The sequence below is a fragment of the Camelina sativa genome, chromosome 4 (genome assembly GCF_030686135.1).
Source record: "Camelina sativa cultivar CO46 ecotype springtype chromosome 4, ASM3068613v1".
Taxonomy (NCBI): Eukaryota; Viridiplantae; Streptophyta; class Magnoliopsida; order Brassicales; family Brassicaceae; genus Camelina; species Camelina sativa.
The window spans coordinates 17,276,061-17,290,317 of NC_141883.1; the positions used below are offsets into that span (position 1 = coordinate 17,276,061).

The window sequence follows — 14,257 nt, forward strand, 5'->3', positions numbered from 1 at the left end:
CTACCACAAATTAGAAGTCTACCATTACACTACTAAAACTATTTTAAAAACATAGTAAGTATACCAAAAATATCTGTTAAGGACTACTGTCAAATAAATCTGTTGCAACAGATCATTAGTCTACCATAAATATCTTCCCTACCTTTTAAGTCTATCGATCTACCCCACTCAAAAAAATAAATCTATCATCAAAGACAATTTCTCTACCAACTTAATCTAACGAAATCAAATATCTATCTAATTAATCTACCATACACATAAGTGTACCATCACTACAACTAAGTATACCAATTATATCTGTCGTACCCCTTCACTCGGCCACCTTAATATACCAACTATATCTACCATCTTTATGTACCAGAGTTTCGTACCATCAAACAACCGGTAGACTTTTTTTCAGTTCCCAATGTTTTTTTGTTCTTTCAATGGCATTATCCGTAATTGCGTTTTTTTCAATACTAGTTTTAGGAGTACTTTAGGAGTACAAATGGTACAGAAGTTATTCTAGTAATTACTAATAATTGTGTGCTACTCTTGTGAAACATTTTAGTAATATTATAGTAACTCTCCCTATTTTTATTTGTTATACAATATTTGATTAATTATAAACAAGTAGTACTTACGATCCATATTTCAGATAATCCAATAAATTATCAAGTTAAATATAATTGCTAAGTACCATGATAAAACATGTAAACTTGAAGATTATGAGAGTTAGCCTTCAAATTCCATTACGAATATAAAATGCAAAAGGTCCAAAGAACCTATCAAGGTGCAGCTGCTAATGTAATCAAAGTAAAAAAAAAAAAAAACCAAAAGAAAGAGATGAAAAGTGTATCAAAATAACTTGTTAATCAAAACACATAGACTAAGGACTATAATAACCCACGTAATCGGGGACAGGGGGAGAATCATCGGATAAACCACCATCAGCATACGAATCATCCCAGCAACCTTCATGATCATCTCCAACCATCATTATAATCAAAATCACTATCGGCAGTACGTGAGCAACCTGTAGGACAAATCACTTGACTCTTCTTCCATTCAACTCCACACCTGTAGCAAAACTGATACTCACATCTACAAAAAACCATATAAGACATTATAAAAATGTAAATATATAGTCTCAAATTATATCTTAGTTGCGTTAAAAATATATATATATATATATATATATATATATATATATATCATGTGGTTGCAGCCTTGATTAAGCTCAATTAAATGTCGACATTTGACACATTGGCGCCATTTTTGGTTCTGTACTAGAGACTTAAGCTTCAAGTCATCATCAACTAGAGTGTGAGGGTGAAGTTCTTGGTACTCAGTACACGACAAATCAGAATGCGATGGTACTTTACAATCAATGCAAAAGAGTCCAGAACATTTGACACATGCTGCATCATTCGATTGATCAGATCGAGAAATCGCGGTTTGGGACATCAACGTTGAGCAGTTTAGATAGGGGCAATAAATTCTCTCAGCTACGGGAATGGAATCATCTTTCATCTTGTGTTTCCACATCTGAATCACCTTAGGTTTCAAAACCATGCTACAGTATTTAAGACTCAGCTCTAACTTGCATTCATTATCAAGGCATGTGGGCACAGTTCCGTTTTGCAGTTTCACTTCCACAAGGAAAACAATAACGGTGAAGGCATTTACCGAAAAAGAACATGCGATCGACCGTGGTTTCTTCCAGACAAATGACACAAACTTCTCCCTTAACCTCTGAGGCGGTGCTGGTTTGAGAAACAATTGCCTCTCTTGCAAGATTAAAAACAAACTTGATATTTATTCTACAAACTAGAATAGCTCACTAGAATCAAATTTTTCTAGAAGGCGATGGACTTGCTCCAATAGTTGTTCGACAACTCTTTCCTTCTTAGGATCACATTTACCAATCATTATCTGCATTCAAAAATTAGATTCATTCTCGTTAAACCGATATATTTTGCCGATGCAGATTATAATCAAAGTCATCATCACATAACAAGATATGATACAACTGTTCTTTAAGATATACAAATACCAAATATATATTCACTGTAATGTTTACAAAAGTTATTTATCACAAGTGCGTTCAAGCCAATATTCACAACCATCTAATTAATGGCTAAAACATAAGAAAGAAATAATACTTTATTTGAATATTTTAAGCACTTGAAGTTTTGATAATGCAGTACTAATTAATTAACCACTAACCAGCCATTTTAGAGTGTCATGAATAATATATTAAGTGCATATAACAAAGTAGAGAAAAAAAAAAAGACTTACATTTTGGTAAATCGAAGAATCATCACAATAAATCACAAGCTTTATGATCCCTAAATCGAGTGCTTCACTTAATCCACGAACCAAAGCCCTAATCTCAACTCTTTCGATGTTGATCTTTGCGTCGTTCACTGGTTCTTTTATCTCAAACAACAACTCATCTTTCTGATTGCAAATTGCAATTCCAAAACCAGCCATCGCCATCTTTTTTCCATCATGCTCTGCAGTAATATCAGCTGCAATATCATTGCTAACCAAACCCTTAAAATACAATCTGTAGACAATGTTATCGACATATTTTGCCGACGAAGATTTGGTTACGCTTTGTTTCTTAGAAACAAAACCTACTTCATATCCTTCCATGATTGTTTAGTATCAAGTTTTTGGTTGGAATAAATCTGAAGAAGCTATATACTTATTAAGTTTTTGAAGACTTATATTACGTATTATGTTTTGTTCTTAATAGAGATAAACACTAATTATATATAAGATCTTTTATATTTGTGGCCAAATAAATTTCATTATGACGTTTGTAAGTTTTTCAATTATGAGTTACTAATATTTTGTTCTTTAGAGATAATATCGAATCCCTTTTTCTTAGGGGTTTTCGATTTTACACAAATTCTTTTTGACATTTTTGATAATCTCTAATCATTTCTGTATTGATCTCTACCTAAAACAGACTTGGCATGCTCTTTCTTTCTCCTTTTTCACGTTAATAAAATTAAGAGAACTTTTGCTCGCTGATTCTGATCTTTGTGAATAATTATGAAACGTATAAGCCAACAAATTGTGTCGAGCTTTCATAGTTTGTTGGCTAGACATAGTATCATAGATGCTTTTATGCAAGGCATGGCTAGTCACAAAATGACTTGCAGTATCTGTTTAGATGATAATATTGGCGTTGGTCAGATGTTTTGTGTTGATAAATGTCGTCATCAGTTCTGTTCCAACTGTGTGAAACGACATATAGAGTTGAGGCTATTCGAGGGAAGTGTGATTAGATGTCCTCATTACCGCTGCAAGTCCAAGCTGACTTTTGGAAGCTGTGTTGATTTTTTGACACCTGAACTAAGGAAGACGTGGAACAAAAAAGGATCAAGGACGACAAGATCCCTATAACATATAGAATTTATTGCCCAAACCCGACGTGCGCGGCTTTAATGTCAATAAAAAAACCTCTCTAAAGTCTAACCTATTAAACAAGCTGGAATCAGGAGATACTTCTCTACATTTACAGCAGAAGCTAGATTTAGAAGACACTGCTTCAAATGCTTTCACCTCCTTTGCATCAACTGTAGAGTTCCGTGGCATAGTGACGTGGCATAGTGACTTGTCATGCGATGATTACATGAAATTGGATCCAAATTCTACAGCAGGTGATATAAAGCTCAAAGCTTTAGCAAATCAAAGGTTGTGGCGTCAATGTGGAAAGTGCAACCAAATGATCGAACTTTCAGAAGGATGCATCAAAGTAATTTGCAGGTACCATATCTATTACAAAAAAACCATTTATTTTCGAATTTTTTTTATATGATTGATTTAATCTGATTTATCATTCCATTTTTCATTGTAGATGTGGACATAGGTTTTGTTACAAATGTGGAGCCAAGGCTGGAGATTGCGATCATCATTTTTACAATATCTTTCCTACAAGGCCATCACAGCAGTAGCTTACCATCGATATTTGCGCTTTGCTTAGTTTTCGTTTTGGTACTTATACTAATTAGATTTTTTTTTTGCTTCATAAAATAGTATGATCAGTTTTAATATGATAGGATTAAATTAGGAGCAAACTTAAATTATATTCCGATTACCTATGGTTTTTCTATTTTGATGCCCTTAAAGAATGAAAGATTGTTTTAAAGTATTTTCTGCCCTTACAAAGAAAAGATGGAATATGTTTTCAGTACGATTTCTTCTAATCAAATTGTTAGAATGTTTTAATTAATTTCGAAAATATACATATAATAGTATCATTTAAAATTTATAACTAAATATATTGTCTTAAGGATTAATATCACATAAGTTTGTTTTAATTAAGAATATATTTCCCTCATGTACGTACCCAATTCTAGTATTATTATATATTCAATTGATTGATTTTCTAACTTTTCAAGTATTCACTTTCATTCTCGATAACTTTTCATTATTATATTCTAACTTTTGCAATTATAATGTTACACTGGTTAAAAAAAAATGTATAATATCAATCACTAATCCTTTTTGGTTTTTGCTTAGGGTGTTCCTTCTCACACTTATCCCTTGTTATTTTTTTTTATTTTTTGTCTTTTTGCGTTACTTGTTCGATCCCTATTTAAATTTATAAATTTCATTGAACTTCCTTCACAATTAGTTGATTCTGATCGGTGAATTGTGAATAAATATGCAACGTATAAGTCAACAATTTGCATCGAGCTTTCAGATTTTGGTGCCCCGAAATAGTATCAGATATGCTTATAAACAAGCAAAGGAAGCTATAGTTTCTAAATCAAGCAGGCTTGAGAAGAATCCTCCTCGCCAAGCGAAGCCTACTCGCAAAACGACTTGCAGTATATGTTTAGATGATAATATTGTCCCTACTCAGATTTTTTGTGTTCATAAATGTCGTCATCAGTTCTGTTCCAAGTGTGTGAAACGACATATGGAGGTGAGGCTACTCGAGGGAGGTGTGATTAGATGTCCTCATTACTGTTCAAGTCCAAGCTGACTTTTGGAAACTGTGCTGATCTTTTGACACCTGAACTAAGAAAGATGTGGCAACAAAATATCAAAGAGAACACGATTCCTATAACAGATAGAATTTATTGCCCAAACCCGAGGTGCTCGGCTTTAATGTCGATTAAAGAAGCTGGAGTTTGGAGATACTTCTCTAAATTTACAAAAGAAGCTAGAGTTAGAAGACAATGCTTCGAATGCGGTCAACTCCTTTGCATTAAATGTAAAGTTCCGTGGCATAGTGACTTGTCGTGCGGCGATTACAAGAACTTGGGTCCAAATCCTACTGCTGATGATATAAAGCTTAAAGCTTTAGGAAATCGGAACATGTGGCGTCAATGTGGAAAGTGCAAACAGATGATCGAACTTTCAGAAGGATGCATCAAAGTAACTTGCAGGTATCATCTCTATTAATAACATTCGAATTGCTATATATGTTTTTATCTGATCTTTTTTTTCCTTATAATAATGTTTTAATCAAATTATATTTTTCATTGTAGACATAAGTTTTGCTACCAATGTGGAGCCAAGGCTGGAAGTTGTCATCATGGTGCTCGCCATGTCTATCTTCCAACGCCATAACATCCGCTTGCGCCTTCACCAGACTGCCTTACCATCATGTGCATGACTTAGTTTTTGTTTTGGTTCTATTATATTCATTTTGCTTCAAAAAAATAGTATGACCGGTTTTGTGGGTTGTTGATAGGGATAAAGTTTGAAGCAAACATTATTACAAGTTCGATTGTATGGTTTTTTCCCAACATTTATAATTAACTTATTACCCTTTCTCAAATTTATGAAGTTCATCAGCTTTACGGCCACTAGACAACCCAAGCCGTCGCGGTGACCTAATATATATTGACAATGTTAGGCGGTGAAAATTTAGACTTGCAAGCTTACAGAAGAAGAATAATTCTTACATATTTATAAAATAGATTAAGATCTGCATAAATACATGGATTTTAAAAAGGTGAATTAATATAAATCATATACATACTTTACAGAATTTAATGACTAGATAATTAATTTCTTATTGTTTTAATCAAAAGCTTTATCTTGTTCACTACAAGAAAACAATAGATTTACGACTGCACTAATAATCACTATATAGTCACTAATTCATAACTAACGACTAAGTTATGACTAATAACTATTGTCGTAAATTGATAGTCGGTAAAGAAATTTAGTCGTAATATAGTCGGTAAATAGCGACCATATTACGACTATAACACGTAGTCGTAAATATTTACGACTATTTAATGACAATGTTACGATTAATGATATATCATGGTTTTTGTGGTTTTAACCATGGTATAAGTCTGTTTTTGAGTCTTTTGATTTGTTTTCTAGGTTGTTATTGAGTCTTTTGATTTGTTTTCTAAGTTGTTATTGAGTCTTTATAGGTTTAGGTACTCATTGGCACGGATGGAACACAAGGGAGCTAAAAGAGGATGATTTGGAGCATAATCAAAGCATGAAGGCTGATCAACGAAGCTCGGAGACGAGATCAAGTCTATGCATCGACCGATGCAATCTCAGCATCGATCGATGCAGTTGCCACAAACCAAACGGAAGTTGTTTCCACAAGCTTTAGAAGATTTACAAAATTTGCCCAAGTTTCTCTTATTTGCAGTTAAGGCCCAAAACGTGTTTTAGAGTATTTATAGGATTTTTATGGTCATTGTTTAGACCTAAACTTTATTCTGCAACCAAAAGATATATTGAGAGCTTTGGGAGAGACATATCTGATTTCATCTGTAGAGAGAAAATTCTTGAACTCCTTTCTTACTTCTTAATATCAATTGCTTCTTATTCAGAAAAGATGTTTTGTTCTACATTGAATATGTCTGAGTAGTTTGTTTGTTAGGTTTACGGTTTTTTATAGGGTTTTTATGGTGCATTAGATCTGATATTTTAGGATTCATTATCTTCTATGATCTTCATTTTAGATTGTTCTTCATATTAATTCTTGATTGATCACCTAGAATTAATACCTAAGAAAATAAATTGATATGAGAATATAATTGATTTTTCTGATAAACCTTTTGATGAACAAAATTATTTCTTGCAAAGAGATTTGATTTAATAATTTTGTGAACAATCTAAACTTGTTTTTAAAGCTGATTTTTAAACTTGAATTTTGCAAAGATATTTGGATTTTCTGGTTTTAAATTTAGATAATATTTGCAGTGAGAACTGATTTATTTTACAAGAGTGTTTAGAGTTTTAGATCTGATTTTTAATTGCTTGAATCCTATTATTTGACTGATTTAATATTTCATAAATTCATGAGAATTTCCCTAGGCCTAGCTCTTTGATCCTTTGAATTTACAACACCTTTAAATTCTGTTTTTGCATTGTTTTTAATTTAATAATTTGATTTAGGATAATTAAAAAATTAATAAGTCTATTGTGTGATCTAGAGTCTCTGTGGATTCGACCCCTAGAATATTATGACTGCAAGGCTGTTAGTATCATTAAGGTATTACAATTTGAGCATATCAAATTTTGGCGCCTTTGCCGGGGACTCTTTTGATTCACCATTAGATTAAAGTCTTTGATTTTGTCTAGATTTTTATTTTTCTATTTTACTCACACGCTTTTGTTTCTTTTCTCTTGTGTGTTTCAGGTACATGCCTAAGCCTAGCACCAGGAAAAATCCTACTGGTCCAGTTGTTAAGCTTACAAACCAAGAGTTGGGACAACTAGAGCGTGATAACACAAAAGCAGCCAAGTCAGCGAAGATGGTCAAAACACTCATATTGAGACCTGATGAGGCTGGAGTTTTGAGGGATCAAGAGGGCAATGTGTACAACGAGCAAGGCCATAAACTTGATGCTGAAGAACGAGTTATTCAGGAAGAACTCGTCGTGGTTGAGGATGATGCACGTGGCGTCGAGCGACGCAACAATGGCATCGATCGACGCAACCAAGAAGGCATCGATCGACACAATGATGGCATCGATCGACGCAATGTCTGAGCTTGTGCGAATGGAGCCAATTTGGACCTTCAGCCTAGACGGGACAACAATGGAGAGCTTGTCAAGACTCTTGCGGACTTCAACAGGCCAGACTTATTCAATGAGAACCGTTCCGCAATTTTCCCTCCTCCATTCCCACGAAATGATTTTAAGCTGAAACCTGCCTACTTCGCTCTTGTTGGACAAAGACCATTCCAAAACTTGCCGCATGAGAAGCCTCTAGACCATATTGAGAACTTTGAGGATATAGTCACCAGCATCAAAGCTAATGGAGTTACAGAGGACTATCTCTATTGCAAGTTCTTCCTCTACTCTCTTGCTGGGGAAGCTTCTCATTGGCTAAGACAACTCAAACCGGGATCTCTGACAACCTGGCATGACATCAAGGTGGCATTTTTGAACTACTTCTATGATGATGCGATGTCTGATGAGCTGAGGATTAAGCTCTCCACCTTTAGATAAGGACCTGCTGAATCTTACAAAGCTGCTTGGGTGAGGTTCAAGGCATATTAGAGAGACTGTCCGCATCATGGATTCTCAGAGGTTTAGTTGATTAGTATCTTCTTCAGCGGGATTGACTGGAGGTATCAGATGGCTTTAGATGCTGCTAGTGATGGGAACTTCAAGAAAAGGTACCCAGATGAGGCTGAAAAGTTAATAGAGAGGCTAGCATCCAACAACAGTACTAAGAATGCGGACTTAGAACGGAAAAGAGCACATGAAGGGTATGATTCTAATCAGTTTGCTACAGTGATTGCCAAATTGGATACAGTGCATAATCTTCTTGTTGGGAAGAAATCAGTCCATTTTGCTGAAGATGTTGAGATTTTTGAGCCAGAGCCGCAAAATGTAGAAGAAGATGTCAACTTTGTGTATGGGAATCAAGGTCAAAGGTTTGGAAATCAGCAAGGCAACAGGTCTTTCAGTGGAAACAACCAGCGCAACAACTATCCATCTAATTCTACAGGCTTCATTCCTAATCAAGATTATCAGAAACAGCGGCAGAGCAGTGGTTACACCAGGACGTATGGCAACTCCTCTTACCAATCTCCTCATCCTAAGACAACTGAAAGTAGGATGGAGGCAATGCTTGAGCAGATTCTTCAGGGACAGGAGCAGTTGACAGTGACATTCAATGGGAAGATTGACAATGTCTATACTGAGCTTACTGGCAAATTTGATTCATTGAATGTCCAAGTTAAGAAGCTGGAGAACCAAGTTGTACAAACTGCTGGAGCTGTGAAAAAGGCAAAAATGATTCTTACCAGGAAGAACTGAATCAAATCCGAAGCACTCTTGCAATGTTGTGACCTTAAGTAGTGGTAAGCAATTACAGTCTAAAGCTGAGAAGAAGCAGAAAGCCAAAGAATTGCAGGAACTGATCGATGAGGATGATGAGTTTGACGATCCAGAACCAGCATCGACCGATGCAACTGCAAAGCATCGATCGACGCAACCCTCAGTGGTCGTAGAAGAATTGACTATGCGAGACAACATCGACCGATGCAACGTCTAAACCGAGAAGGAAGTTACGAAAGCTCCGATTCCAGTTGCTGAGAGAGTTTATAAACCCAACGTTCCTTTCCCCAAGAATCCAAGGAAGTCTAAACAAGAGCTTGATGATGCTAAGTGTAAGGCTATGATGGATAAACTTATTGTGGAGCTGCCATTGGTTGATGCGGTTAGAACTTCTCCAATGCTTAGGAGATATGTTAAAGGATGATGACTAAGGATTTGAATGCTGAGCAGGGAGTAATGATGATTTCAGCCCAAGTTAGTGCCATCATTCAGAACAAGATCCCAGAAAAGCTTCTTGATCCAGGTAGTTTTGTTCTTGATTGTACAATCTTGGTTCCAGTGTCAACTTAATGCCTAGATCAGTAGCACTCAGCCTTGGGATGACAGATTTCCAACCCACCAAGATTACTCTTATCCTTGCTGACAGATCAGTTCGTATTCCTGACGGTATTCTTGAAGATGTTCCAATTAAGATTGGTAATTGTTTGATACCTACTGATTTTGTGATCTTTAAGTATGAAGAAGAGCCTAAGGATCCTTTAATCTTGGGAAGATCATTCTTAGCTACTGCTGGAGACATTGTTGATGTCAAGAAAGGACAGATTGGTCTTAATGATGGAGATTTGCAGATGCGTTTTGACATGGATAAGCTGGTTAAGAGGCCAACCATAGATGGTCAAACTTTTTATGTGGATACATTGTCTAATCTTGTGGAAGAGATTTTTAAGGAGCTGTATCCTGAAGATCCTCTTGAGAGAGCATTAGTTGCTTCTACTGAAGAAGCTGAGATTTAGATGACATTGCTCCTGGGTATGTCAAGCTACTAGATGCTAATGAGCAAGTAAAGAAGTTGGTTGCACAAGAGGAATTGGTTGGTACTTCTTCACAAGCTGAGAAACTATCTGATTGGAGTCTAGAGAAAGCTCCAAAACTTGATCTCAAGCCACTTCCTGCAGGTTTAAAGTATGCATTTTTAGGTGAGAATTCTTCTTATCCTGTTATTGTTAATGCTTCCTTAAACAATGCAGAGCTCACTTTATTGCTAAGCAAGCTGCGCAAGTTTCGCAAAGCTTTTGGCTATTCTCTTGATGATATTGCAGTGATTTCTCCGAACTTGTGCATGCATAGGATTCATCTTGAGGAGGTAGCTAAGACATCTATTGAGTATGGGAGGAGGCTAAATCCGAATTTGCAAGACGTTGTCAAAAAGGAGATCATGAAATTGCTGAATGTCGAGATTATCTACCCAATTTCTGATAGCAAATGGGTTAGTCCAGTTCTTGTTGTTCCGAAGAAGAGTGGAGTTACAGTGGTGAAGAATGACAAGAATGAGCTGATTCCGACACGGACAATCACCGGACACCGGATGTGCATTGATTACAGAAAGCTAAATGCCGTAACAAGGAAAGATCACTTCCTGCTGCCCTTCATTGATTAGATGCTTGAGAGGTTAGCTAACCATCCATACTACTGCTTTTTGGATGGTTACTCCGGGTTTTTCCAGATTCCGATTCATCCCGATGACCAGGAGAAGACGACTTTCACTTGTCCATATGGTACTTTTGCATATCGCAGAATGCCTTTTGGTCTCTGTAATGCTCCTGCGACATTTCAGAGATGTATGATGTCCATCTTCACAGACATGATTGAAGATTACATGGAGGTTTTCATGGATGATTTTTCAGTATATGGGTCTTCATTCAAGAGCTATTTGGATAATCTCTGTAAAGTGCTGGCTAGATGTGAAGAGAAGCACATAGTTCTTAATTGGGAGAAGTGTCATTTTATGGTTAGAGATGGTATAGTGCTTGGTCACAGGGTTTCAGAAGCTGGTATTGAAGTTGACCGCGCTAAGATAGATGTGATGACAGGTCTTCAACCACCAGATAGTGTGAAGTTGGTAAGGAGTTTCCTTGGACATGCCAGGTTCTATAGACGCTTCATCAAGGATTTCAGTAAGATAGCTAGACCACTTTCAGCTCTACTATGCAAGGATGTCAAATTTGAGTTTACTGATGAATGTCGATTAGCTTTTGAACAGATTAAGCAAGAGCTTGTGAGTACTCCAATTGTCAACCACCATATTGGGATTTATCTTTTGAGGTAATGTGTGATGCCAGTGATTTTGCAGTGGGAGCAGTGCTAGGACAGAGGAAGGATAAGAAATTTCATGTTATTTACTATGCTAGTAGAACACTTTATGATGCTCAAAGGAATTATGCAATAACAGAGAAGGAGTTGCTAGCAGTAGTGTTTGCTTTTGAGAAGTTTCGTTCTTACTTGGTTGGATTAAAGGTGATAGTTCATACAGATCATGCTGCACTCAAATACTTGATGCAGAAAAAGGATGCCAAGCCAAGGTTACTAAGATGGATTCTTCTTCTTCAAGAATTTGACATTGAGGTTAAGGACAAGAAAGGGATTGAAAATGGAGTAGCTGATTATTTATCAAGGATCAAGATAGAAGATAATGTTCCAATTCATGATTCACTGCCAGAAGAGAATGTATACTTTGTTGATATTGGTTCTCAAGTTACATTGCTGCAGTCTCGGGAAATTTTGCGAAGTCGTGGCAATGCATCGATCAACACATCTGGTGCATCAATCGATGCTTCATCTCGATACGAACAGGACTTGGTTATTGCATCGACCGATACATCACTAAGCATCGATCGACACTTGGTCCAGGAATCGTCGGGTTATGAGTTTGACAACGACATAGCTGCTGTAACTACTTCTGATCAACCATGGTATGCCGATATCGCAAATTACCTTGCTGCTGAGGTGGAACCAGAAAAATTTATAGGGTATGCTAAGAAGAAGTTCTTGAGAGATCTTCGGAGATACTATTGGGATGAACCTTACTTGTATAAGCATTGCAGTGATGGAGTTTACAGAAGATGTTTAGCAGAAACTGAGGTACGTGACGTTTTGTTTCATTGTCATGGATCTGACTATGCCGGACATTTTGCTACATTCAAGACATTATCCAAGGTTCTCCAAGCAGGCTTTTGGTGGCCAACGATGTTCAAAAAACGCTCATGAGTTTGTCTCAAGATGCGATGCCTGTCAGCGGAAAGGTCAAATCAGTAAACGGCATGAGATGCCACAAATCTTCATTCTTGAGGTTGAAATGTTTGATTGTTGGGGCATTAATTTTATGGGACCATTTCCTTCTTCTTACAAGAACAAGTACATCCTTGTAGCTGTTGACTATGTCTCCAAGTGGGTGGAAGCTATTGCAAGTCCCAAGAATGATTCTTCTGTGGTTCTTAAGCTGTTTAAGACCATTATCTTTCCACGGTTTGGAGTGCCTCGGATTGTTATCAATGATGGAGGTAAGCACTTTATTAATAAAGTGTTTGATAAGTTGTTAAAGAAGTATGGAGTTCAACATAGAGTGGCCACCCCATATCATCCCCAAACTAGTGGTCAGGTTGAGGTTTCTAACCGTCAAATCAAAGAAATCCTTGAGAAGACAGTGGGTGTTACTAGAAAGGATTGGGCAGCTAAGTTAGATGATGCACTTTGGGCATATTGGACTGCATATAAGACACCACTTGGCACTACACCTTTTCATCTGGTTTATGGGAAAGCATGTCATCTTCCAGTGGAGTTAGAGCACAAAGCAGCCTAGGCTGTAAAATTGCTGAATTTTGATGCCAAGACAGCTTCTGAGAGAAGGTTGGTTCAGCTGAATGAGTTGGATGAGTTTAGACATCATGCATTTGAGAACTCTAAGCTATATAAGGAGAGAACCAAGGCTTATCATGATAAGAAGATCATCTCCAGAAATTTTGAGCCTAATAACCAGGTACTTCTGTACAACTCTCGTTTGAAGCTGTTTTTAGGAAAGCTTCGTTCTCGCTGGTCCGGACCATTCACTATCCAAGAAGTCCGCCCTTATGGAGCCATTGTGCTGCTTAACTCCAAGGGTGAGAATTTTACTGTCAATGGACAGAAGGTGAAACACTATTGGGCTGAAGTCGGGATACCAGACGAACACATTGTGCGTTTGGATGGTGCACCCTCTGCCTAATCCGCTGCTAAGTCAATCTAATGACTTAAAACAAGCGCTGAGTGGGAGGCAACCCAATGGTAGGATTTTAATTATTATTTTTTTTTTTAGGATTTACTAACATATTAATTTTTAGTTTTGAGTTTAAGTGATGCAGAAATCGTAAAAAATCAACGGAAGTGGCACTGCATCGATCGACACATATGGTGCATCGCTCGATGCATAGTTCGATGATGTTAATGGATCAGAGGTTTAATGGGCTGATAGGTTTGAAAATAATCGAATTTTGGTGGGCCGGATTAAGCCCAGTTGCATCAACCCAACGTTTGCATCGACTGATTCAACCTCAGCATCGATCGATGCAACTTAACCTAAAGTCACGTTTTAAATCCTCCGACTTCGTCTTCTTCGCCACTCCACACTGAAACTCGAAACCGACGAACACAACCTTAAATCGACCATATCTCCCTCGATTCTCCACCGAATCCGACGATTCCAAACCCCATTTTGCTCGAAATTCTCTCCTCTACTCGATCCCATACTCAGTTTTCCGATTCAGAATAATGACGACCCGCAATCGATCGAAGAGACTTCAGCCCTCCACTTTTGCTGTCGCTCCGCCGTGCCTCCGCGACTCTCCACCACTGGCGATTCCATCTGCTGTTCCACTGAGCCCAATCCGACCACTTCCAGCTCCTGATGCACCTTTTCAAGCCACATGTCATGACCCATGGCCAAGAAGAGA

At 37.2% G+C, this 14,257-nt stretch overlaps 1 non-coding gene and 3 pseudogenes across 1 annotated transcript; 2 read left to right on the plus strand and 2 right to left on the minus strand.

Moving 5' to 3' along the window:
* Positions 1-868: 868 nt before the first annotated feature.
* On the minus strand, positions 869-2,640 carry LOC104783795 (E3 ubiquitin-protein ligase RSL1-like; annotated as a pseudogene).
* A 489-nt stretch (positions 2,641-3,129) lies between these two features.
* LOC147945881 (E3 ubiquitin-protein ligase RSL1 pseudogene) lies at positions 3,130-3,950 on the plus strand (annotated as a pseudogene).
* Positions 3,951-4,663: 713 nt separating this feature from the next.
* LOC104783796 (E3 ubiquitin-protein ligase RSL1 pseudogene) lies at positions 4,664-5,577 on the plus strand (annotated as a pseudogene).
* A 2,828-nt stretch (positions 5,578-8,405) lies between these two features.
* LOC147945882 (small nucleolar RNA R71) lies at positions 8,406-8,512 on the minus strand. Its single transcript, XR_015597933.1, has one exon. It is a non-coding gene; the product is annotated as a small nucleolar RNA R71 (small nucleolar RNA).
* Between the last annotated feature and the right edge of the window lie 5,745 nt (positions 8,513-14,257).